At 44.9% G+C, this 24559-nt stretch overlaps 1 protein-coding gene across 1 annotated transcript in view; it reads left to right on the plus strand.

The window, feature by feature from the left end:
• Positions 1 to 2431: 2431 nt before the first annotated feature.
• BMAL1 (basic helix-loop-helix ARNT like 1) overlaps positions 2432 to 24559 on the plus strand; it is a 119507-nt gene continuing 97379 nt past the window's right edge. The window contains exon 1 of the mRNA XM_023737320.1: positions 2432 to 2549. The gene's annotated coding sequence lies outside the window, so the exon portion shown is untranslated. The remainder of the gene's footprint in view (positions 2550 to 24559) is intronic.

Genomic DNA, 24559 nt, shown 5'->3' on the forward strand with positions numbered 1-24559 from the left:
GGCAAAACCTTCTGCTTCCTTTAATCTTTCCTCGTATGACATAGTTTCCAACCTCTTTATATTCTGTTCCCTGTGCTTGTGTATGTAGATAATTTCTCTTTGCCAAGACTTAATTGCAGACAGAACTTCATGTGCTACTGACCAGCACTGGGTACTCTAACGCTTATCTTGCCTTAGATTTCAGACTTCTACTGATGCAGCCCAAGACAGCATTCATTTATTTTGGCAGTCACAATTCACTGTGGACTCAAATTAACTTATCTGACACCTGAGACCCTATAGTCTTGCTCACACATGCATCTGGGAAGAAACTTCTGATTTTAGTGTGCCATCCAGCAGTTGGTTTTCCAGGGACCCTACATGTATTTCTGTTAGAGTCAACCCATTGCTCCAATATTGGATTCAGCTTATGTTACATAATGGCATCTCTTTCCCTCCAAGCCATGTGTCATCTGATAATGTGATGCAATTTCTCTGGGTTTTCATTCAGGTCACTGATAAAAGTCCTGAAGTCTTGGCCTTGGAGACATCCTTCTGTCAGCCTGATAGTAACCAGTGTGGTATGGAGGCTTTGGAGTCAAATAAACCTGGTTTGAATTATGGCTCTGCCATCTACTGTGTGACACTGAGTCAACTAGTTAAACTCCAGGTTCCAGTTTCCTCATCTATAAAATGACGCAATAATACCTTCCTCACAGAGTGTGAGAAATTAAGGAAGAAAATGCAGAGAAAGCACTTAGCACAATACCTGGCACATAGTAGATTCAACATGAATGTTGTTTCCTTCAACCCTTCCTCAGGTCAACATGGATTCATTAATCAGCATTTTTAGGTTGTGGTTACTTAACCATTATCAATCCAGTTATACTAGAATCAAGCCCATATTTCTTCATCCAAAATATCTTGTCAAGTGCATTGCTAAAGTCCCACTTACATTAAAGTGGTCTCCTCAAGAAATGGGGGCAGAGACAAAGCAAAAGGCAACAAGACTCCACCTACATGAAAACTCAGGAATAGTAGTAAGCTTCCAATAAAGTTGGTTGACTTTGAAAACAGTATCCATCCATAAGCACTTTTGGGCAACCACTCTGCTACTGGCAATGAGCTGGGAATGGGCAATGGGTTTACAACAGTTAAAACGAAGTTCAAGGAATTTACAAGGTTAGAATTCTCGAGTTGTACGGGCTAGTCTGGGTCACAGAACTGGGTCAAGTGATTTTAATTTCATTTGTGAATATATCCAGTCAACGAACATTAATGTAGCATTTCCTATGTGCCAGTCCCCCCCCCCCCCACGCCTTCCCACTCTATTAGGAGTTTCAAAGGAGAAGCAAAAGGATAACGAAAAAGAAGACACTATCCTTGTATTCAGGGAGTTTAACATTTAGAAAGGTTGCGAGTTCTTTGTGTTAAAGTCCCTCTGCTAAGTGTTGAGATGCAAAAGTAAGACAGATTCTCTCTCCCCTCAGCACCCAAGTCTCAACTTACTGTGGAATTTTTCTTTTCTGTTAACTGCTTCCTGTCTCCATCCCTAAACTGCTTTTTGCGGCAAAAACCAGGGCCTCTGAGACAGGTCTGCCACACAGTAGGTGGTCAAAACCTGGAAGGAAATGCAAGGTAAGCGCCCCGTGCTTCAGTTTTTTCCTTTGAATGACGAGAATGACAGCTCCAGTGGAACGCTTGGAGGTGAAGACGAACCAAGAGGAACGTAAGAGCACTTGGAGTTCTCGGGGTGGAAAAGACTTCCAGAAACACTAAGTATTCGTCCTCTCGTTTGGACTTTGGCAAACTCGGACGTTTTAGGAAGGGTCTGGCACTCTGTGTTCCCAAAACTCGTTTCCTAGATGGAGTTGGAGGAAAGGGAGGGAGAAAAGGCTGCTTTTAGTCAGGGTGCCCAGAGCGAAGAAGGGAAAGGAGTGAGAGCGATGAACTAGACGCAAGGCAGGGACCTAGAGAAGGGGAACATCTCAGGCGACTGCAAGGAGTGCGGCGTCTGCACCCGCAGTGGTCACAGCGAGTGGGAGACCCGAGGGGAAAGGGAGAGGGCAGTGGCAAGGAAATCCAGAGTGAACGCACAGATTGGTTCTCTCCTCCGGGCGTGCGCTCCTGTGCGCCGAGTGATTGGTGGCGGGAAAGTAGCAGGTTAACCGGCCCCTGCTGCCTCTCCATTGGCCAGCGGCCTCTCTAGCTGCCATCCAACTGGCCAGCAGGCCGCTCAGCCGCGCACGGATTGGCCAGTGGCGACGGCCAAGACCGGCTCCCTTCGGGCGCTCGGATTGGCTGGCGGGAAGAGGCAGGTATCCGGGCCCCGCGGCTCCTCCATTGGTGGGCGGGGAAGGGGGGTTGGGCACAGCGATTGGTGGGCGGGGGGCCGGGCCTGGGCCGGCGGGGAGCGGATTGGTCGGAAAGTAGGTTAGTGGTGCGACATTTAGGGAAGGCAGAAAGTAGGTCAGGGACGGAGGTGCCTGTTTACCCGCGCCGGACTCACCGCCGCCGCCGCCGCGGGACCCAATTGGGGGCGCGGGCGCAGGCGCTCCTGGCGAGCCAAGGTGAGTGTCGGCCCGGCGGAGGCCAGCGCGCGGCCCGGAGCACCCCGTCGGGGACCGTTACCACCCTGGCAGGCGCGGCGCCCCCGCCGCCGCCCCGGGCTCAGCCGGCCGCCGGGGAACCCTGCCCGACGTGCCCGCTGCCGGCCTTAAAGGGCCCGTGCCCGTTCCCTGCCCCCCACTCGGGCGGCGGGGAGGCTGCACCCCTTAAAGGCGCCGCGCCCGTCCGCCCCCATCCTTCCTCGCGGGGGTTGGCTCTGCGGGGTAGGGCTGGCAGAGGTGCCGCAGGCGCCCTTAAAGGAACTGGGAGAGTGCCCGCGGGAGTACCCACCTCCCCGCCCCGGACACCGCTACCTGATGGGGAGAAGGGGCAACCAGCTGTCTCTTAAAGGGACAGCTCCGCCCTTTGGAAGCAATGACCCTGCTGAGTGGCGGATCCGAGGATGTATCCCCAGGAGCTGCGAGGACCCGTGAGGGGAGCATCCTTAGCGACTGCACCCCAAGGGCGTTGGACTAGCGATACCGCTTCTGCCTTTCCTCCCCCTCTCCTCCACTTCCCTTTCGGAAGCCCATGGGGCTGAGTGGGGGTGGGGAGGGCGTCTCCGTCGGACTTGCAGGGTCCAAGCCTGCACGCTCCTTCGGCGGGTCGCGGGAGCTGGCGCTGTACCTGGGAATCCGTGGCCGGAGATGAGGCTGACCCCAGTCTGCGAACTTTTTGTCTGGCCTGTGCCGTGCGGATCCTGGGCAACCCGGGAAGGATCCCCCCGTGGGCCTGCGAGCAGGTGTCCGACGGCGCGATGTTATCGCTTGGCGCCCAGGTATCGGCCCACCGCCGGCCCTGGAGCCCCACGGAGAGCGCAGCTAGGCTGGTTCAAGCTTCGGGTTTGACAGACGTCAGGGAAGGTTTCCGCGCGCGATCGCCGGGCTTTGACAGCCAAAAGAGCTCCCGTTTGCTCTCAGGAAGAACTGGAAGATAGAAATTAATGCCGACTTGTGGGGCATGGGTCAGCCACCCCAAGAGGGATGTGAGAGCCGGCTGCGGGACGCACGCAGGTGCCAGACGGCTGGTGCCCGGGAAGGAAGGGTCGCACTGGACGTTGGCGTCAGTTGTCAAGTTTGTGCTCGCTGGTTAACTTGGCTGAAACCCCTCACCCGAATGCCCCTCTCCTCTCCCGCTTCGGGCTCCTTCCCGGTCATCTACTGTTGTTTTGGCACTTTTAGACTCTTCTTACATTGCTCCTTCTCAGCAGGGAATTAACTAGCCAAGTTTTCTCTCTCACCCAGCTTCCAAAAACCAGATTCGGTATTTATGAAGAAGCATTTCTTGACAATAACCCGTTTTCCCAGGACCTTCGTTTTAAAAAAAAAAAATCCATAAAAGCTGCCCATTATATGCATCTTATTTCCCCCACAACGCTTGCTTATTATTTGTCTTTTTGACATCTGTTGCTGTTCCCCTTTTTAATCTATTTTTATATGACAACTATTATTTTAATTCTTCTGGTCCCATTGATACCAAGATCTGTCAATTTGGGTTGTTGGAGTTTTTAATTAATGTACCGGTTGAATCATGAGCTTAAAATAAGCATTGCTGCTCCCGAGCAGTTTTGAATAATCTAATGCTCTCCGTGCTTGCAGGACTTAAAAAAAAAAAAAAAATCACTGCTGTTAAATTTGATTTCCATATCAACGAAATTCAAAAATATTTTTTTAAATACAAAATCTGATCTTTCAGTTCGTGTTTTGTTACTGAGTTCACTTTATTGACAAGTCTTTTAAACAGTTTGGTGAACATATTTAGAAGCCTTTAAAATTTGCTAGGCAGGATTTGAAATTGCCTGTGTCACCTGAAGCTGGATCTGTAGAGGCATTTTGGTTTTTATTTTTAGATGTAGCCAGTGAATAATAATAATAAAACCCTAAAACTGTACTTAAATTTGTACTTTATTCCAATCCCTGAAGTTTAAAAAGAGGTAGGTATAGTGGAAGGACACTAGCCTGGGAGTTAGGTGGAAGTCCTGGTTCTAGCCCAGACTCAAGCTGTTGTGGCTGTGCCACTTGGGGCAAGTTACTGAACCTCTCTGGTTCTCTGTGTTTCAGAAAGTAAGGCAGTTGAAGTACATAGTCTCAAGGGTTCTTTTCTGCTTTAAAGTTCTATGAGTCTCTAAATATTTAATGCATTTGAATTCAGGTTGATATTTACCCGCGAGAACTTCCAGAACATCTGAGCTAAAGTCCTATTTTCATAGGAAAATTAAACGGATTAACAGATGGTGTTTTAAAGGATCCATTTCAAATGATTTATAAAATGATGACTACTCACGAGTTTGTCTGCTATTTGCAGAAGCGGTTTGCATGCCACAGGGCAGGAAAAGGAAGTGACCACACTTTCAGATTTATCCCTTCACACCAACAATTTCTATGCAATATATGTACTAAAAGGTGGACCAGCTCAGTAGAGAGGCTTGGCTACATTAAGGAAATTGCATAAGAATATGCAAAAACGATACGTGTAATATCTCTTTTTGGCATAAGACTTGTCTTCTGTGAGTTTTCTCCATTTTGTGATTCCATCATCAGCTCTCACTGTGCTGGGAAAAAGTCAACATTAAAGAAACAGTTTCTGCCTCTGAAGATGATACAATTACGGCAGTGATTTTAGTTAGCACCCTAGTAGGCACTTGTAGGGAAGTAAAAAACCCTTTGCAGGCTTTGAGGTTTAGTTAGGAGCCCAGAAACAGGCATGATGCCCTTCACAGTCCTTTCTCTCCTCATTGCCACTTTGTCACAGGACCCAGGTTTACCCCAAACACCTACCCTGCCCGTTCTCACTCTCAAAACAAGACCTACTCTAACTTAAGTTCCCTCAGCTTCTCTGTCCCTCAGGATACCTCAGAAATGTCCTGTCTCTTTCCTCCCTGTCTTCTCTCTTCTCCAAGTTCAGAGAAAGCAGGTGCATCTCTCCTGTGTTCCCTTTTCTTGGGAGCACTGTGGGTAAGAGCCTGGGCACTCGAGGCAGAAGGACCTGGCACTTGGGTTTGGGCTGTGAGGACTTGGACAAGTGCTTAACTCTTCTGATGTCAGGCTCCTCCTCTGTGGTGTGATGACAGTGCCTGCCTCACGGAGTGCGAGTGAGAATTCAGTAAGATGATGCATGTAAAAGCTTGGCACACAAAAAGCCCAAACTGAGTGCCACCTGCCACTCCCTCACCTCTGCCAAGGGCCTGTCACTGAAGTATCCTTTGTCCTCAGCCTCCCCACCAACCTGAGAAGAAAACCTTTGTCTTGATTTAGGAGAGGAAGGACTAGAGAGGAAGAGGTAGACCAGTTGTGAGCCTACTGTGCACCAGGCAGTTTACATGTGTCTATACTTTGTACCCCAAGTCAACCTCTCAAAGAACTGTGAACAGTCACTTCCTCCACTCTCATCTCCTTTTCCATCCTTCGCCCCTGCCCACTGTCTTCTCTCTCTACCACTCTTCTTTATGTTTCTTCTCAAAGATCTCTAAACACTTTAAGTCATGAGTTCCAGGGGTCCAGTCTCAGCCCTAAATGGTTATTTTTGGTGCCATTTGCAACTTTTAAGCCACCTGTCTTTCCTTCATTCTTGAAACTCCCTCCTCCCTCTGCTGATGGGTCATCTTCATTTCTTGGTTCTCTTCCTGCACCCACTAAAGGTGGAGATCTGTCCTGGCTCTGCTTTTCACACTGCCCCTCTTGCCCCAGGGTCTCATCTGCAGTCCTGCCTGACCTCTTTCTCCTGCTTCGGCTGCTAGCAGGTACATTGTAGACATTCATGGCAGCCTGTGTGGCTAGCTTTTGTGGCCTTGGAATTGCAGCATACTGCTTGCAAGCACTGTTTTATTTAATCGTCACGATGCCCTGGAGCCCTTAAGCTGTCCTGAGAGGTGGTTTGGTTGAGTGGTTCAGAGTGTAGACTCTGGAACCAGGTTTCATATCCTCTAACTGTTCCTAGGAGCCCTGGTGGTGCAGTGGTTAAGCATGTAGCTGCTAGCCAAAAGATCAGCAGTTGAATATACCAGTTGCTCCTTTTAAACCCTTTGGGGCAGTTCTACTCTGTCCTGTAGTGTGGCTATGAGTCAGAATTGACTCGACGGCAGTGGGTAATGGGTAATGGTAACTGTTCCTGACTAGCTTTATGACCTACAGTCAGGTTACTTTTGCTGTGTATGCCTTGGTGTTCTCATTTGTAAAACTGGCATCACAGTAGTCCTTACCTCAAAGACTTGTTATGTGGATGAAATGAGTTAAAACATTTAAAACACATCAAACTATTCACGACACACAGTAAATGCTCAGTGAATGTTGGCTGTCTATAGTACTGCTCCTGTTACTTCACCTGGGCTCTTGGCCTGGTATGTCCAATTCTCCATTTCCAGTCCACCTGTCCCCCAGACACTGCTGTCCACACAGGACTCTGTTCAGGCTGAAGGGCTGTCTGTTCCCTGTCCTAGACCTTGGCCCATTCCATTCCCTTGTCCCCCAATCTTCACATGCCCAAATCCTACTGTGCTTTAAGACTCAGCTCAAATGCTTCGTCCTCCAAGAGCTATTTCTTCATTTTGATTTTCTTCCTCCCCACAGCTAGCAAAAGTGTTCCCCAGCCCTTGAGCTAGTGCTAATTCTGATACATTTTGTATTGTGTTGGGATGTCTCTCGGTATAGCTCATCTGCTCACTCAGATTTGTTTTTCACAAAATGACAGGTACAATGAGCCTTCAGGATGTGCTTGTTCAGTACACATCTCAGTTGAAGATGTTGAGGAGGAGATGGAATGGTATAGGTGCTCAGGGACTGAGTAGGTGGAGGGAAGGGGGTACGCATTGTGGAGAGGTGGGGGAATGAGATGAGGGATGCAGAAGGGGCACTAGTGGACATGGTCGTGAGTAGCTAAGTATGGATGGAAAGAGGATTTGAGTTGTGGACTTAACTTGTGGGTGGGGGGAGATGAGATTGGATAAGCTTTAGTCATCTTTGCTTCAGGGGAATGTTGATTACCGGCATATGATGGAAAATGATTTTTACTTTAGTATATGCTGTCCTTTTAAATATTATAAATTTATGTTTATCCAGCATGGTTAAAGAAGGGGATAGATGGTCTGCCTAATTTAGTACTCTTAATACTCTTTTGTTGTTGCTGTTAGTTGCTTTCAAGTTGATTCCAACTCATGGTGATCCCAAGTGTACAGGTTAGAACTGCAGCCCGTAAGGTTTTCAAAGAAGCAGATCACCAGGCCTTACTTCGAAGTCATCTCTGGGTGGGTTTGAACTGCCACCCTCTCGATTAGTAGTCCATTTGCTTCACCCAGGGAATCCTGGCTAATACCTTACCCACTGGATTTTGTACATAGATCGAGTAAAACATTTACATACATTTATCCCTTCAACTCCTGTTTTAAATGTGTGGCCTGGGCATATTAGGTAGCTTCTTTGAGTCTGAGTTATCTCAACTGCAAAATAGGAATAATAATAATAAGAATGATAATAGTAATAGCAGCTAACATTTATTAAGCACGTTCTTTGTGCCAGCCAAGTATGTTAGTCACCTAATGTTTATTAACTCGTTTAATCCTCATAACAACCCCATGAGGTAGGTCGATTATTATCCTTATTTTACAAGTGGGGTGGTTTTGTAAACTTCCCAAGGTCAGTCAGCTGGTATGGGGTGGAGCAGGGTTTGTGTACAGGCCAGCAGACTCCCAAGCCTGCTCTCTAACCGCTGTACTAGGTGCCTACTGGGAGGAAGTGACCTCACGTATATGAAGAGCCCAGCACTGTGCCAGGAGCCTAGTAGGCCCACAGTCACTGGCAGCCAGTCTTTTGTTGACAAGTGTAATGTGCACGTCCTTGGAGCAGGGCTGAAGTCTTCCATGGTGGGACAGGAGAGATGTGCATTTAGGTGTTACCATGGTTGTTGTTAGGTGTCATCAAGTTGATTTTCCACTCATAGTGACCCCATGTGACAGAGTAGAACTGCCCCATAGGTTTTCCTAGGCTTTAATCTTTATGGGAGCGGATCACCAGGTCTTTCTCCTACAGAGCCACTGGGTAGGTTCGAACCGCCAGCCTTTTGGTTAGCAGCCGTTGCGCCACCAGGCCTCCTTGGATGTTACCCTAGAAGCAGTTATAAGTGCTTATGAGCAGTCTTTTCACATCTTGTTGTGCATTTCTGTCTCTCTTGCTTCCTCCTGCCTTTCCTCAGCATTGCTCTGACACGGCCTGTGTGGCTCAGCCAACTCCTACCCAGTCAGCTTCTTGTGTGAGATGAACGTCCAAACATAACTCACTGTCCTTGCTGTCCTCACCATCTGCAGAGCTCCTCACTGGGAAGGAGACCTTTTCAGATGTCTCTCACCTTCTCTCTGCCCCACCAGATTCCTTATCCTAAAGACAGACTCTGCAGCTTTGGCGTGTGTGTGTGTGTGTGTGTGTGTGTGTGTGTGTGTATTTTAATGCCAGTTCCCCCCACAACCCGAATACATTTAGATAGTAAGGGAAACATTGTTTTATGTCAAGAACCTGTTACATAAAAATGTGTTGTATAATCTTCAAATATATACTGCACAGTGAAATTAGAGACCACTTTTTTCCCCCAGAGAATAAAAAGATAATAAACACAGGCTAAGCTAAGTATAATTAATCTCAGATTTGGAAGGCATGGAGACATGCCCTGCCCTCAGAGCTATCATTTTGAACCTCTGTTATCCTCCTTGAGAGCTCCAGGGGTAGGATGTATGGGAAGTTGGCCTGAATCTGCCATGCGAGAGACTCTGGAAATTGTCTTACAGGGGAAACATGCCTTGACATCTGGCTCACTTACACCTGTTTCATGTCTAAGAAGACGGAAGAAGCTGCTTTTACCCCTCATACCTAGACCACCATGGTCATCTTCAAACCTGTTTTCTGCTCCATCCTCTACTTTCAATTTTCCCCATTCAGTGCGACCAGCTTTGCCTTCCGAGAACAGCCCTGTCACTAGTGGCATGCAGCTGACACCTGTGTCCAGTCATCGAGGCCCTCCAGAGTCTCACCCTGTTCCTGCTAGCCAGCCCTGCTTCTCCCGTGCCCAGCCCCAGCCCTGTGCCTGTGGTTCAGTTCTGCTTGTCTCTCCCCCGCCTGTCCAAGGTCACCCCCTGCCATGATCTCTCCTGCTGTGTGTCTTTGCTCAAGTTATTCCCTTCACCTGAAAGGCCTCTGTCTGCCTTGAATCCCCCTCCATCCCGAAGCCTCCTACAATGATGTTTTCCCTTTGTGCACTCCTTTTCGTTAGGGTTTCTGCTCTGCCTTCACATAGCTGATTGCGAGCCCTTCATTCAGAAGCAATAGTACTTCATAATTAGCATATTATCATATCGTATTTAATCAGGATGGCTAGTTCTCTCATTTTTAAAAATTATTTCATGAATAATTATCATGTCCTCATTTCCCACTCTCCAGTGCGACCCATTTATTCATTCAGTGAAGTTTATTGGATGCTGTCGTGGATTGAATTATGTCCCCCAAAAAATGTGTGTATCAATTTGTCTGGGCCATGATTCTGGGTATTGTATAATTTTCCTGTATGTTGTAAATCCTGCCTCTATGATGTTAATGAGGGAGGATGGGTTGTGGTTGTGTTAGTAAGGCAGGACTCAGTCTACAAGATTGGATTGTGTCCTGAAGCAATCTCTTGAGATATAAAAGAGAGAGGTGAGCAGAGAGACAGGGGGACCTCATACTACCAAGAAAGCAGTACCAGGAGCAGAGCGTGTCCTTTGGACCTGGGGTCCCTGCATGGAGAAGCTTCTAGTCTGGGGGAACATTGATGAAAAGGCCAACAGAGAAAGCCTTCCCCTGGAGCTGAAGCCCTGAATTTGGACTTTAGCCTACTTTACTGTGAAGAAATAAATTTCTTATTGTTAAAGCCATCCACTTGTGGTATTTCTGTTATAGCAGCATTAGATGACTGAGACAGATGCCCACCATGTGCTTAGAATTGTTGTAGGCACTGAGGAGACAGCAGTGAACAAAACAGGGTCCCATAGGAGGAGACAGACAATAAATAATTAAACTTGTTAACTTCTGGTAGTGATAGGTGTTAGGAAAGCTATACAGAGTAAAGCAAGAGTGATGGTAAATGGTGGGAAGGAGTTTGCTTTAGTTGGATTGGGTGATTAGGGAAGGATTCTCTGAGGAAGCCTGTGTTCTTTGGGCTGAGGGAGAAAACACTGAAAGCTCAGCTAAAGGAAGATCTGAGGGAAAGTATCCCAGGAAGAAGGAACAGCAAGTGCAAAGGCCCTGAGGTTGGAAGTAACTTGATGTTTTAGAGGAAAATAAAGGCCAGTGTAACTGGATTATGGCTTCCTTGTGTGCAGATAGTTTCTCCCTTTTTTATCCTCCTCGTTAGAAGGACCTTGTAAATACTTGCTTACAGAACTGGAGTGCTTGTCCTTCATTATATGTTGTATAAATACCAGTTTACTGTATCCTGCTCAGAGGGTTTTAATAAAACATTGTGTTACATGTAAACAAATTAAGGGTTTGAAGGGTTTTTCTCATAAACGTACTTCTAGCACGTATCACCAGCTATTACTGTTTTAATTATGTTTAGTGCAGAGCTTCCGGCCTCGGAATTCTCTGTTTTACACGCACAGCCATTTTAACAACAAGTTTTGTTCCAAAAGTTCATTTGTAAGGCAGCTGATGGAAACTTGGGATAAATTTTTCTATAGAAAAAAATGACTAAATGGTGTTTTAGTTCTCAGGCAAGCCCACAAAAGCCATTTAGTGCCCACTGTAGCTGAAGCCATACTGTTTAGTATGAAAACATTATCAACATTAATTAAACTTTCTGAAGCTGGACCCCCTCCTCTATAGCACTACAGGTCATTTACTGTTAGCATTAATGGGACCGTTTTATCTTAGTGTACCTTCTCTTGCTAGTTTTCCAGTCTACCAGAAAGTTTTATGAAAGGGATTTTTACATTTGTGCCTTTAGAATTCGGTTTTGTATTATAAATGCGACAGTGGTGAGGGGAGTGGGAAAAACCGCGGACTAGGAGCTGGGAGAGGTCTGGCTCTGATCTTGCTGAATAACTTTGAATAAGTTGCCATTCATTGAACAGTGATTTCTCAGGTCCTTTTTGGCTATGGAGCCCTGGTGACACGGTGGGTAAGAGCTACGGCTGCTAACCAAAAGGTTGGCAGTTCAAATCCACCAGTTGCTCCTTGGAAACCCTATGGGGCAGTTCTACTCTATCCTGTAGAGTTGCTATGAGTCAGAATCAGCTTGACGGCAATGGATTTTTTTGTTTGGCTATAAAATCCTTCTTTCTCACCGTAACAGAAAACATACATATATTTCATTGTCCAAACCTTCCCTCAGATAGTTAACTCCAATTTTTGTTTTTAAGATGTAGATGGCACACAAATAATGAGGAACTCAGAAAGTTCCCACATATAGTGCTCAGTAGTTACGCATTTAAAATGAACCTTGATTTTGATCTGCTATCTTTTTTGATGAGTTGAAAGAAATTTTGTCCTAGAACTTTTGGTCCAGATAAGGTTCCTGTGTTCTTGGCCAACTTATCTTCCATATAATTATGCAAATCAGTTTTTCTTTTTAACTCTTGGGGATAAAAATGATGACTCTGGTTTGTTTGCTTATGAAATATGCTTATAGGTGCCCTTAGGGAATGGAATAAGTTTGAGGGAGAGAGCAAGAGCTGAAAGAGTGTGGGATCAAAAACAATTTTAAATGTTAAATGCAAAGCTATTTTCAGTATCCTGCTAGAAGAAAAAAAAAAATTAAAGTCTTTAGATGACAAAAGAGGTTTCTGCTACAAAGGAGAAAGGAACCTCAGGCTTTCCTTGATGAAAACTGCCTGATCCTTTAACCAGCTACTACTCCTCCCTCCTTTCCTACCTCTGAGTTTTGTCTTTGACATCGTGAGCCACATTTGCCATTTGAGAGGTTTGATATTTAAGTGATAGTAGTGGCAGAGCTCGCCTAGATAGAGATAGATAGCTGCTGTTGAGTCACCTCTGACTCATGGTGACCTTATGTACAACTGAATGAAACCTTGCCTGGTCCTGTGCCATCCTCGTGATTGCTGGCATGATCAAGACCATCACTGCAGCTGTTGTGCTAATCCATCTCACCAAGGGTCTGCCTCGACCCCCGCTGGCCCTCTCCACCAAATATGATGTCCCCCTTCAGTGATTGATCCCTCCTGATGATGTGTCCAAAGCAAGCAAGTCAAACAGTGTTCTGTTTTGATCCGTAAGGCTTTCATTGGCTAATTTTTGGAAGTAGATAGCTAGGCCTTTCTTCTAGTCTGTCTTAGTCTGGAAGCTCTGCTGAAACCTGTCCATCGTGGGTGACCCTGCTGGTATTTGAAATACTAGTGGTATAGCTTCCAGCGTCATAGCAACATACAAGCCACCACAGTATGAGAAACTGACAGATGGGTGGTGGAGAGCTTGACTAGTTGTGTTCAAATGACTTCGGGTGCAGAGTTTATGATGGGAGAAATTACTCAGTGGGTTCTAGAGTGCAAGATGCATCACTAGGAGTGACAGAACCCTTTTAGCACTGCCTCCATTTGGTCAGTTGTGAATGATGTGTACCTTTATTATTATTATTTCACTTGAAGACATAGCAGGGTGTTGGTGCAAGGAGTTGTTGTTTTGTGGACTTTATTGGATGTAGCGGGTGATGTTGTACCTAGCCTTCATCCTTAGATGCTGGAATATAAGCAGGAATTTTGTCTGTTTTGTTCTCTGCTATATCCTCAGCATCTAAGACGGTGTCTGTACAGAGTGAAAAAAATAAAAATAAAAAACCAAACCCGTTGCCGTCGACTTAATTCTGACTCATAGTGACCCTATAGGACAGAGTAGAACTGCCCTATGGGGTTTCCAAGGAGGGTCTGGTGGATTTGAACTGCCCATCTTTTGGTTAGCAGCCAAACTCTTAACCAATTTGCTGTACAGAGTAGTCACTCAATAAATAGTTGTTAAAAGGGTGACTTCAGCTTGGGGAAAACCTCAGCTTTCCTTCAGTCTCTAGCAACATAGACTCATGAGCTCAATCTTGCAAGGTAGTTTGGAGTTTAGGTTACCATTTGCTTTTGACGCATCTTTGTTTTTCCAATTGTTAAGGTTGACCAGGTATCAGTATCTTTTATTGATGAGGAGGAGTTAAGCAGGCCATGATTGCCCTTGTCCTGCTGATGTTCATCTTTCTCTTATCTTTAATTGGGTCCAAAGTGTAGCAAATCAATAACTGAGCCACATCAATTTAAAGAAATCTTATTGCATATTTCTCTGGGCATAGTACTACACATTTATTTTTTCAGCCAACAAGTATCTGAGGGGCTATTACAGGAAGGCACCGTGCTAGGCCCAGAGGAAGAGCAGAAACAGTTGTGTGACCAAGGAGCCTGCAGTTTCACTTACTGCATATGTTTGTCTTAAGGTAGAAGAAATCTAAGGCCACATATGATACCAATTGAGGGGTCTAGTCTGTGAGTGCTATAGGAATTAGGAGACTAGAAATATCTTTGTAGGTTGTCATGGAAGGAAGAAGGCTTTCTGGAAGAGGATAGGTTTAATCTAGACCTTTAAGGATGGGTAGATGTTTTAAGATTGACAGACAAAGTAAGACAAGCACTTCAGAAGGGGAGAGGGGCAAGTACATTGTGTAATTTAAAAGCACAGAAATAGGAATGACCAGTTTGCATCCAGGGACACAGACTTGCCTAGGATGAAGGTTTCTTAAATAGTGGTGGGGAGTTAAGTTTGGAAGATCATTAAAGGCCCAAATCTGAAACATGTCATTTCAGATAATAACAATTGCTAACATCTAGTGAGTTCTTAAGGAGGCTTGGTGGCCCAATGGTTAAGTGCTCAACTGGTATCCAAAAGATTGGTGTTTTGAACCCACCCAGTGACTCTGCAGGAAAAAGAATGTGGCTATCACTTGTGTAAAGATTACAGCCTGGGAAACCCTATGAGGTAGCTCTGCTCTGTCACATGGGATGGCTGTGAACTGGAATCGACTCAACTGCACCTAACAACAACAGTAAGTTCTTATAATGTTCTTAGCATTTCACATGTATTCTCTCGTTTAATCCTCAGAAAAAACCAGTGAAGTAGGTATTATTATCATCGCTTTAGAGATGAGGAAATTGAGGTACAGAGCAATTCAGTAACCTGTCTAAGGTCACATAGTTAATAAGTGATGAATCTGAGCTTAAAAACAGGGCAATGGAGGCTATTGGCCCCTAAACTCTGATGCCTTCCAGCACCCTCCAGATGCAGGATTTGGGCTTGATTGGGGGTTTTAGAGTTGTGCACTAGAAGTGGGCAAAGTAGCAAGTTAAAGTTTACCCAGTGAGGTAGACACTGAAAGGTAGTTGAGAACCACTGAAGTTATTTTATGATGATTACGATTTTAGTGATATGAAATAATTCTCCCTAAATCATTAATCAAGTGTTTGTGTTCCATTTGGATTGGCGCAAAGAAGGACTAAACACAGCAGAGATCCGATAGGAAGCTACCAGATGAATTCAGGCAGAAGGTGAGAAGGAGCCAGAACTGGGAATTAATTGTCAATTATGTTAATCAGCATGGTGGTTTTCAGTCACCCTTTAGATTTCTGGAGTTCAGTGAACATCTGCCTGTGTGAGTGGCTTTCAAGTGTATGAATCTGCATTGTACTGTGACTGAGATACCTTGGTTAATGAAATCGCCAGAAGCAAAGCACCGTTATGGAGATTGGTTGTTTAAAAATAAATGCCCAAATTTTCTGGAAAGAACACTGGTTTAGGAGTCAGATAACCTGCTTTCTTGGCTGGTTCCGCTACTTAATCACCATGTAGTCTTTGCCAAATCACTTAATTAATGTCTCAAACTCAGGCTGATACTGTATCTATGAAACAGGTATAGCAATTCTTGTCCAGCCGCTTACAGCGTGGGTCTGATACTTGAGTAAGATAAAGAAAGAGTAAGCGTTTTGAAAGCTGTAAAGTTGTTCCCTGACTAGAGAGCTGCAGCTGTGATTTTAATAGCAAAGGTGTACTGGCCTTTACAGGATGGGGCCGGAAGGGTGCAGGAGGATATTTCCCCACCTCCGGGACGTGGTTAAGGATGTGGCGCTGTCCACCAGGTGGGTGCTGACGGACCTCACTTTGCTGGGTAAGGCCGTATTTTAAAGATGATGATGCATTTCACCCCTAGAGAAGGGGAACCACAGCCTGATTCCCCAAATAGGGAGAGAAGTGAGATGGGGACAGAGGTACCCAATATCTCCATCTCCTGATTCCCATAGCCTTCTTCTTTCCTGTTGATCTTTCCTTTCTTTATCATTGAAGTGTTTTAAGACCATGGCTCACCAGGCTTGGGCATGGATGGAAAAATTAGGCACAGATATCCATGTTAATATATCCTCCTCTTTGGACACCTCTTAGGACAGTGATCTGCAGCTGTGAACCAGAAACACAAGCATCAGGATCCAGCCAGCTGTTCAGTCGGGCAGTCTTGCATGTTTCACCTATTCTGGGGCATTAGGCAGAAACCCAGAAGAACCTTAATTAGCCTGGTGATCAGTGAGTGAGCCAGCATGCTGTCCGGTAATACCTGGTCACAGAATTGTAGCAAAGCCTTGATGTGAAGGACTGAGGATCTGCCAAGTCTTCATTTTTGTTAGTATTTCATGATCTATTTATTAACTACACTAATACTACTAATAATAGCAATACCTTACCTTTGAGTATTTACCATATGTCAGGAACTATGCTGAGTGCTTATGCATTTTCTCATTTAATCCTCACAATATCTCTACGAAGTGGGTACTGTTAGTCCCATTTTGTAGTTAAGGCAACTGAGACTCAGATGCCCCAAATCATACAGTATGTGGAAAAGCTCCAGTTCAAACCCGAGACAGTCTCACCCTAGAGCCTGCAGTCTTAACTGCTTCATTCTTCTTCCTTCCTTCCCCTGATACCCTGAAATGCTCCCTTCCTCTGGTTTTGGGGTTTCTGACAGCCCAGCGGTTCTTTGGATGCATTTTTGGTTGATAGATGTGTCGCTGCACATTGGCCCCAGCTCACTGCAGCTCTCTCTTCTTCATGGCCCATGATTGACGTCCACAGCTCCCGGCAGTTGCCCTGTGGTTGGTGAGCAAATGGATACCAACGATGAATGCAGCAGAAAGACTAATCACTTGCCTGCTAATGCATGTGGGGGAATTCTAAAGTGAGAAAAAGAGGACAGCAAAATAAATTGTTCTGAGTCCATTTTTCAGAAAGTGGTTAGGTAGCTTGTAGTCTGCTCAAAAGATTTCATAATGATGCTTATCAGAATCTTCCTATAAAAGCCTTTCCAAATGCCATGATCCTGATAACCATACCATTTTATATTTGTGTGTGATTTACAAAATTATTTTTACACACACTGTCTTGTTTAGTCTCTACCCCAGCCCTGTGAGAGACGTGTTATAAAGTCTTGTTTTGTGGACTGGGAAACAGCCTTAGGGGGTTTAAGCAGACTGTCCAGGGCGCCACAGCTAATCAGTGTCAGAGCCGGGACTTAAACACTGCTTTTCTGACTTTAACTTCCACCCTCTTCCCAAGTTTCCTTTTTGCTTTCTGTATTGAAGATGTTCTCAAATGTTCTGATTTGCTGTATTTAAAAGTCAGGAATTATTAAAGTGAAGCACTTTGTGTTGCACATTGTTACGGAATCAAAATAAATAAAAGATCATGTGTTTAGTTGTTGTGTTTGATTTAATTGTTTTACACCTACTTTGCATGACATGGAAGGGCCCTGATGGTGCAGTGGTTAAGAGTTTGGCTGCTAACGAAAAGATCGGCAGTTCGAACCCACAGGGTGCTCCTTGGAAGGCCTATGGGGCAGTTCCACTCTGTCCTATAGGGTTGCTATGAGTGAGAATCGACTGGATGACAATGGGTTTGGTTTTTTGGTTTTGCATGGTATAGAATATGTATATATATATATATATATATATATATATATATATATATGTATGTGTGTGCCTTTGTGGTATATCATTGGACCAACAGCCCTGCTATCTTTAAAAGTCCTAATACTTTACTAGTGTACTTCTTGTCTCTATGGATTTGCCTATTCTGGAAAATTTTTGTAAATGAATCTAATGTGTAGTCCTTTGTGCCTGGCTTCTTTCACCTACCATGATGTTTTCAAGGTCCATTCACATTGTAGCATGTATCAGTACTTCATTCCTTTTAATGGCTTAATAATATACCATTGTGCTGGCAAAACTGGACGTCCATCTGTAAAAAAATGTAACAGGACCCATACCTCACGCCATACACAAAAACTAATTCAAAATGAATCAGAGACCTAAATATAAAACCAAGAACTATAAAGATCATGGAAGAAAAAATAGGGTCAACACCAGGGGCCCTGATATACAGCATAAACAGGATATAAACCATAATTAACAATATATAAACACCAGAAGATGAGTTAGATAACTGGGATCTTCTAAAAATTAAACATTCATGCTCGTTAAACAAGTTTACCAAAAGAGTGAAAAGAGAACCTACAGACGGGGAAAAAATTTTTGGCTACAACATATCCGACAGAGGTCTAGTCTCTAAGATCTATAGGAAAATCCAACACCTCTACAATAAAAAGACAAAAAAAAAAAAAAAAAAGTCCTAATACTTTAATAGATGATAAAACATGGAGTTTACATAATTTCTGAGTCCGTTGACCATCAGATTCTTAGTCAGGAACTCAAGCTCCTATTATAACACTGTTTCCATGGAGAAATTAGCCTTGGCTTGTACCATTTTGGTTTTTGGTGCCTTTTCTAGGAATGGAGGGAACTGCTGTAAGAGGGAGGACTGGCCGTACTTGTCACTTATAGCTCTCTCCCCTGCTGTTACCCCAAGAGGCTGACTTGCTTTTCTGGGCCCTCTCAATTTTTCCTGTGACCTGAACATAAATCATTTTTGAGATCCTGGTGATTTCATGTTTTAAAAGTTTTCCATAAAATAAAACCGTGAATGGAACACTTTGCTACACAGTTTCGAGCATAACCTTTTTTTAATTGGTAGCAAGGGGCATTGCTAGAAGAGTGTAGAACTGGTCTCTCACTCAAGCGTGTTGTATTCATTGGGACATAGGGAAAGTTCCTATATTAAAGAGACACATACAAACAATGGATAAAAACATGTAGAAGTTGATTTCTCTCTCGTGCACCAGTCCAGAGTAGATAAGTGGTTCAGGCCTGGTATCTTAAACACATGGCTTCCACTGATGGTTGAAGGTTTCACAAGCTTCAGTTTCACCATCTGCCAGGGGAACCAAGGGAGCACACATCCAGTCATTTTTAAGGCAAGACCTGAGAGTAGCACATGGCATTGTTCCCCACCCCACCCCCCCCCGCCCCGCAGTGGCCAGAACTTAGTCGTATGGCTACATTTAGCTGTAAAAGAGGCTGGGAAATGTCTTGAGTTGGGAGACCATGAGTCCAGCAAACACTCTTGTCTTTAAGGGTGAGGAGAATAGACACTGGGGGAAGCTAGCAGTGTGCTGCATTATGATGGCAATGGGAGGGAGTAGGCAGTGTTTGAAGCTGGTGCCAGTAGAGCTGGGATGACTCCTCAGTCAAGGGTCAGAATCTGGGCAAGCACGCGTAAACCATGGCATACGTAGCCACCTAGAGGTCAACTGCTGGGCAGGCCAACTCATTGCTCAGAAACTAAGCAGCCAGATAGAGCCAAGGTACTGAAGGGTATATGAATAATCTAGGGCTTCAAACCACGTCTTTGCAGTTGGACCCCTGCTGAGAACTTGCATTTCCACCCCAGATGTACTGAATCAGAACCTACATTTTAACAAGATCCGCAGGTGATTCTTTATGTATCCCCAGGTGGTGTACATAAGAACCACCTGGGGTCATAAGAATCACCTGGGGATACATAAGAACCGCCTGGGGACATAAGACCCACCTAAGGACATAAGAACCACCTGGGGATCTTGTTAAAATGTGGGTTCTGATTCAGTACATCTGGGGTGGAAATGCAAATTCTCGGTGGGGGTCCAACCGGAAAGAACTGGTTTGAAGCCCTGAAATAATCTTTAAAAGACGTTAAATTTTTCTACCAGTGTGAGATTCACCAGTATCAGTGTCAGTAGAACAGTAGAAAGGACACTGGACTAGGAGTCAGAAGACCTAGGCTAGAGTCCTGTCCTCCCATTTCATAACTTTGGGCAAAACATACAAGTGAATATTTATTTTATCATCTAGAATATGGGAATAATAGTGATTGCCTGCCTTGCTTCCCAGGCTTGGTGTGAAGATAAATGAATGGGGAAGTACTCTGCAAACTGCAGCTCCTTGGAAATGGGCACAGTGCCTGCATTATTTTACCCCTGTAACTCCAGCATCCAGCCCAGTGCCTGGCATGGGCATATTATTTTAATGAAGTGTGAAGTGTTACTAGAGGTGGAAAAAATGCATTGCAACTAAGAAGAGCTTGATCCTGGACAGTCTTCTGTACCAGGCAGAAAGGTTCTTCTGGGCTCTGCTGGCTCAGGTCTTGGGACTAAACACAAAACCAGGCACCCAAGGAGGATGTGGGCAGACATCAGGACAGCTCCTGACCAGGTAGTACATATGCCCTTGGCAAGGCCATTTGCTTACTCCGCTGTTTAGGTAACAAATGCAACAAACTAGAGATGTGACTTTTATTTGGATGTCATCGTCCACGTATGTAAACTAATCATTTAAAAATAATTCAGTCCATCTGCAGATTGGACGATTAAACCTTCCCAAGGCCACCAAAACTTGATTTTTTGGCTTCAAAGTAAGATGCAGTTACAAAATTCTTCTGTTGATTTGAAAAACTATGTGGCCTATTCAAAACAATAAATATTTATTGAAATATAATATAGGTAATGGGATACAAATGAGCTTAATGTTTCTATCTTACGGGCAGTTTCTATCCAGCAATAATTTTTTTTTCCCTGTTGATAGGAGAGTGAGGTCTCAGTGCAATAATCAGTTTAATTTTTTTAGCTTTATGAAGGATTTCTTTTATTCATTTTGTTATTTGTTTATTCACTAAAGGTGAACTTCCTGTTTTGAACTTGGTGGAATATTTATTTAAAATTGACATTACTGGGAAAAAGTAGGAATTGAAATTGTTTTCACAGTATGTGTTCGACTGTGTTAACATCTCATGCATAGAAGGAGGGAAATGCTCCAAAATGTTAATAGTGGTTCTCATCTCATAGAATTATGGGTGATTTTTATTCTCATTTTCTTCTCTGTGGTTTCCTATTTTTTTTTTTAACAATGAGCATGTGCTACATTTATAATCATAAAAAGGCTAGTTAAAAGTTAGTCACACAAATTAATACTCTTCAGCCAAATTAAGTTTTATTTTTGGCAGACTGGCCTGGGCTATAAACGCTCATGTTCAGTTGGACCTATTCAGATTCTTTTCTGACTAATATGTTAAGGAACTTCTTATAAAGAGGATGTTTTCCTTTTTGGAAACAACCTAAAAAAGCTAAGGGCTTACAGTGTGTTAGGAAAAATGTCCGGAGTAACTCTCCTCTTGGAATTTAACTAGTCTTTATTACATTCACTTAAGGAAACGAATTTTACAGGTTTCCTATTCACTGTGTGACTGTTTCTCCCTTTATCCTATACTTGTGTGCCCCTCAGATGCCTCTGACTCTATTATCCTGGAATCAGGTGAGCCTGTTCTTTGTTTTCTTGGGCCCCTTCCATTTCTAATGTTCTGTGTTCATGTCCTCCATTTATGACTTTGTAGATTCAGTTGTAGCTTCTTCCCACCAACAATTTTATGGACTGAAGGGACCTAATTGTTGTTCTTTTTCCTGTCACAGCTTCCCCTTACTCTTTGTCATAGCTCAGGTGAGCAGCCTGAGCAGTGCTCCTGGGACAGGGTCAGGGATCAGGCAGGACTGCTGGGAAGGGGTGGGGGCCCTAATCAGGCTGCAGAGCCTTGGGGAAGGCAGCTGGGCAGGCCATCCATCCGGCACTTGGCCCATACCTGGCAGAACAGGCTCAAGTGCAGCTCCTGAAGATTGATGTTTGAAGCCAGGCATTCTCTAGGCCGTGCATTCATCAGTTGAAATCCTACTCTGTGGCAGTCGCTGTTCTAGGTGCTGGCTGGGGCGTGGTGGTGTACATTGACCTGGTAGTACCAGGCAGACCTGGCCTTTACTGTCTTGGAGCTTTCATTCTAGCAGGAGAGAGAGACAGTTAACAAGAAAATACATGAAGAAGACTACTACCTATTATAAAAATGGCCACAGAGGTGGTTACAAGTGCCCATTCATAGTGGAGCAAGAGGGCCGGAGTTGGGATTGGAACCCAGATCTTTGATTCCAAGGCCTGGCTTCTTCTGTGTCCCCAGGCTGCATTCTGGAGGGGTGAGATGGAGAAGACCTGCTGGTAACGCTGAGTTGCTTCTTCCGTTTCTGTTCAGTCAGCTGGAGCCAGGCCAGGGCCTGCAGTCAGAGAAAGCCAAAGCTGAGGGCACGAGCTAGGGGCTGGTTCTCTTGGTCATTGCAGTTGCCTCTCTCTACCCCAACGCACATGTGTCTTTTCTAGAACAGTGAGCCAGTTTGCACATAGCAGTCTATATTTTTGCATGCTGCATCTTTGAGGGTGAGATTTATTTTCTCCCTTATTATTTTCAGCTTTTAATGAGGTTCAGCATCTCACTTTCCCTTCACTGGGCTATTGGACTGTTACCCACTGACAAACGAGTAATGGCTGTACATGAGGTGCATTTAGCTGGGAATCTAACCTGGATCTCCCACATGGAAGGTGAGAATCCTACCATCAAACCACCACTGCTCTCTCTTTATGTACGTATGTTTATACATCTGCCTTTACTGATTACAGAGGGCTTTGGAATGAACATGGCCCTCCAGAGGCCTGGTTTTAAGCTCTGAGAGTGGTACTGATTTTTTGGGGAATGTATACTTTTTGTTCCAAATGTGCACTCCCTCAGATCTGCAGAATTTTGTTTCAGCTTTGGTTTCATAGTTTTCCCCAGTTTCTGAGATAACTTTGGGGTTCACTGTATTCAGCATCCAGAGAAGAATACAGTCATTGAATCTGCCCCTTAAATTCACAGTTGGATTTGGTGAGGAAGTCCTTTCCGTCACCACCCAGTGCTGCGGCTCTGTCAGCCTTAAGCAGCTATTACAGCATCTTCTTCACTGGGAGGGTGGTGCCAGGCCTCAGAGTGCTGAGGCTCCTGTTTGGAGTGCACCTGCTACCGTTTTTACAGGCCAGGGATATCTGCAGAGCTCCTTTTACTTGACCACAATGTGGCGCAGTGCATCTTGTTTGCTCGGGAGTAAGCATTTTATTAAAAACGTTTTAAGCCAAAAGTTGCCCCTTAGTTGATCTTAATGGCTCCCCCGTCTCTTTGTATGTGTTAATTGGTACAGTACCCTGGCCCTCAGCCTGCCTGAGCCACACCTGGCTGGCAGGCACCCCTGTTCTCCTCAATATGGGGTCACCTCCCTCTGCTAAGGAGGAAAGGAAGGAGCAGACATTTCCCCTTTCTGAGACAGGACAAACCTGGATAAGGGACTGAGGCTCCCAGAGTTAGGAAAATGCACAAAGGTCCTTTTGGGAGCTGTCTCCAGCAATCAAATGAGATAGAAAAATTAATTGTTGTTGTTGGGTACCATCGAGTCAATTTCAACTGATAGTGACCCCATGTGACAGAATAGAACTGTCCAATAGGGTTTTCTTGGCTGTAATCTTTATGGGAGCAGATCACCAGGTCTTTTCCCCATGGAGCCTCTGGGTGAGTTTGAACCTCCAACCTTTGATTCACAGCCAAGTGCTTAACTGTTGTGCCACCAAGTCTCCTTAGAAAAGTTAATACTGATGATTATTTGCCTCTGAGAAATATTGTATAAGAGAGGGATCCATACAGACCACCATTAATAAAAGAAACTAAGGCAGTTTAGAATTGATTAAGCAACTGGCCACGTACCCATGTCTCCAAAAGGAAAAAAGCCACAAAAACAAGAACACAGATAGGGACCCCTTCTGTTCACTGCCACCTTCTATGTTGAGGATAAAGGCTCTCATCCCAGTGGTGTAGAACAAATGTTACTAAGAGGGTTGACTACAGAAGTAACGAGGAGGGTGAGGGGGCAGCTCTCTGTGAGTTGAGTCTGTGGGGTGACAAGCCCCCTCCTATGCATCTCCACCAGGGCAGCAGTAGGACATGCAGATCAGCAGGCCAGGCCTCTTCCCCAGGCGGAAAGGCAGCTCTGCTTTTCCTTGTCATCTTGTCAGCATACCTGTTGTTCACTGCTCTGCAGCCCTAATAATAATTATATTTTTATTGCTAACACGTATCAGTTCATTAATCCTCATAACAGCCTGATGAGTTAGAAACTGTTATTATCCCCATTTTGCAGGTGGGGGAGCTGAGGCTCAGAGAGGCTGCATAATTGCCCATGGTTACACATTTAATGCATGGTAACACTGGGATTCCAACCTAGCTTCTCTGGCTCCAGTGTCAGCCCTCTTGACCCCTGCACTGTTGTTTTGATCCCCTCTCCAGCGTTTAGAACTTTGGAAGGAGTGGTGGGCTGTAGGGATGAGGGAGTCATCCATTCATTTAGCATCAGTGTGCTTAGCATGATGGGAAGCCACTGGAGTGTTGAGAGCAGGAAAAGAATAGCTGGTTTATGTTTTTAAGAGGTTCTTCTAGCTGCCTGTATGGAGAATGGATTGGAGGAAGGCAGGGGATAAGAGCAGAGCTGAGAGATGGGTTAGGAGGCAGTTTTCCTGGTCCAGGGCAGAGTTGCTGACTCGGACACAGCTGGTGGGCATCAGTGTGACAATGGTCAGGGCACAGACAGGCCTTCCCTACCACCCCTGACATTTGCCCCCAGGATCTGCCCTCCCCTACTGTGCCAGGCCCTGCCAACCCCCTGCCCC

This window comes from Trichechus manatus, unplaced genomic scaffold, assembly GCF_000243295.1.
Source record: "Trichechus manatus latirostris isolate Lorelei unplaced genomic scaffold, TriManLat1.0 scaffold00006, whole genome shotgun sequence".
NCBI lineage: Eukaryota > Metazoa > Chordata > Mammalia > Sirenia > Trichechidae > Trichechus > Trichechus manatus.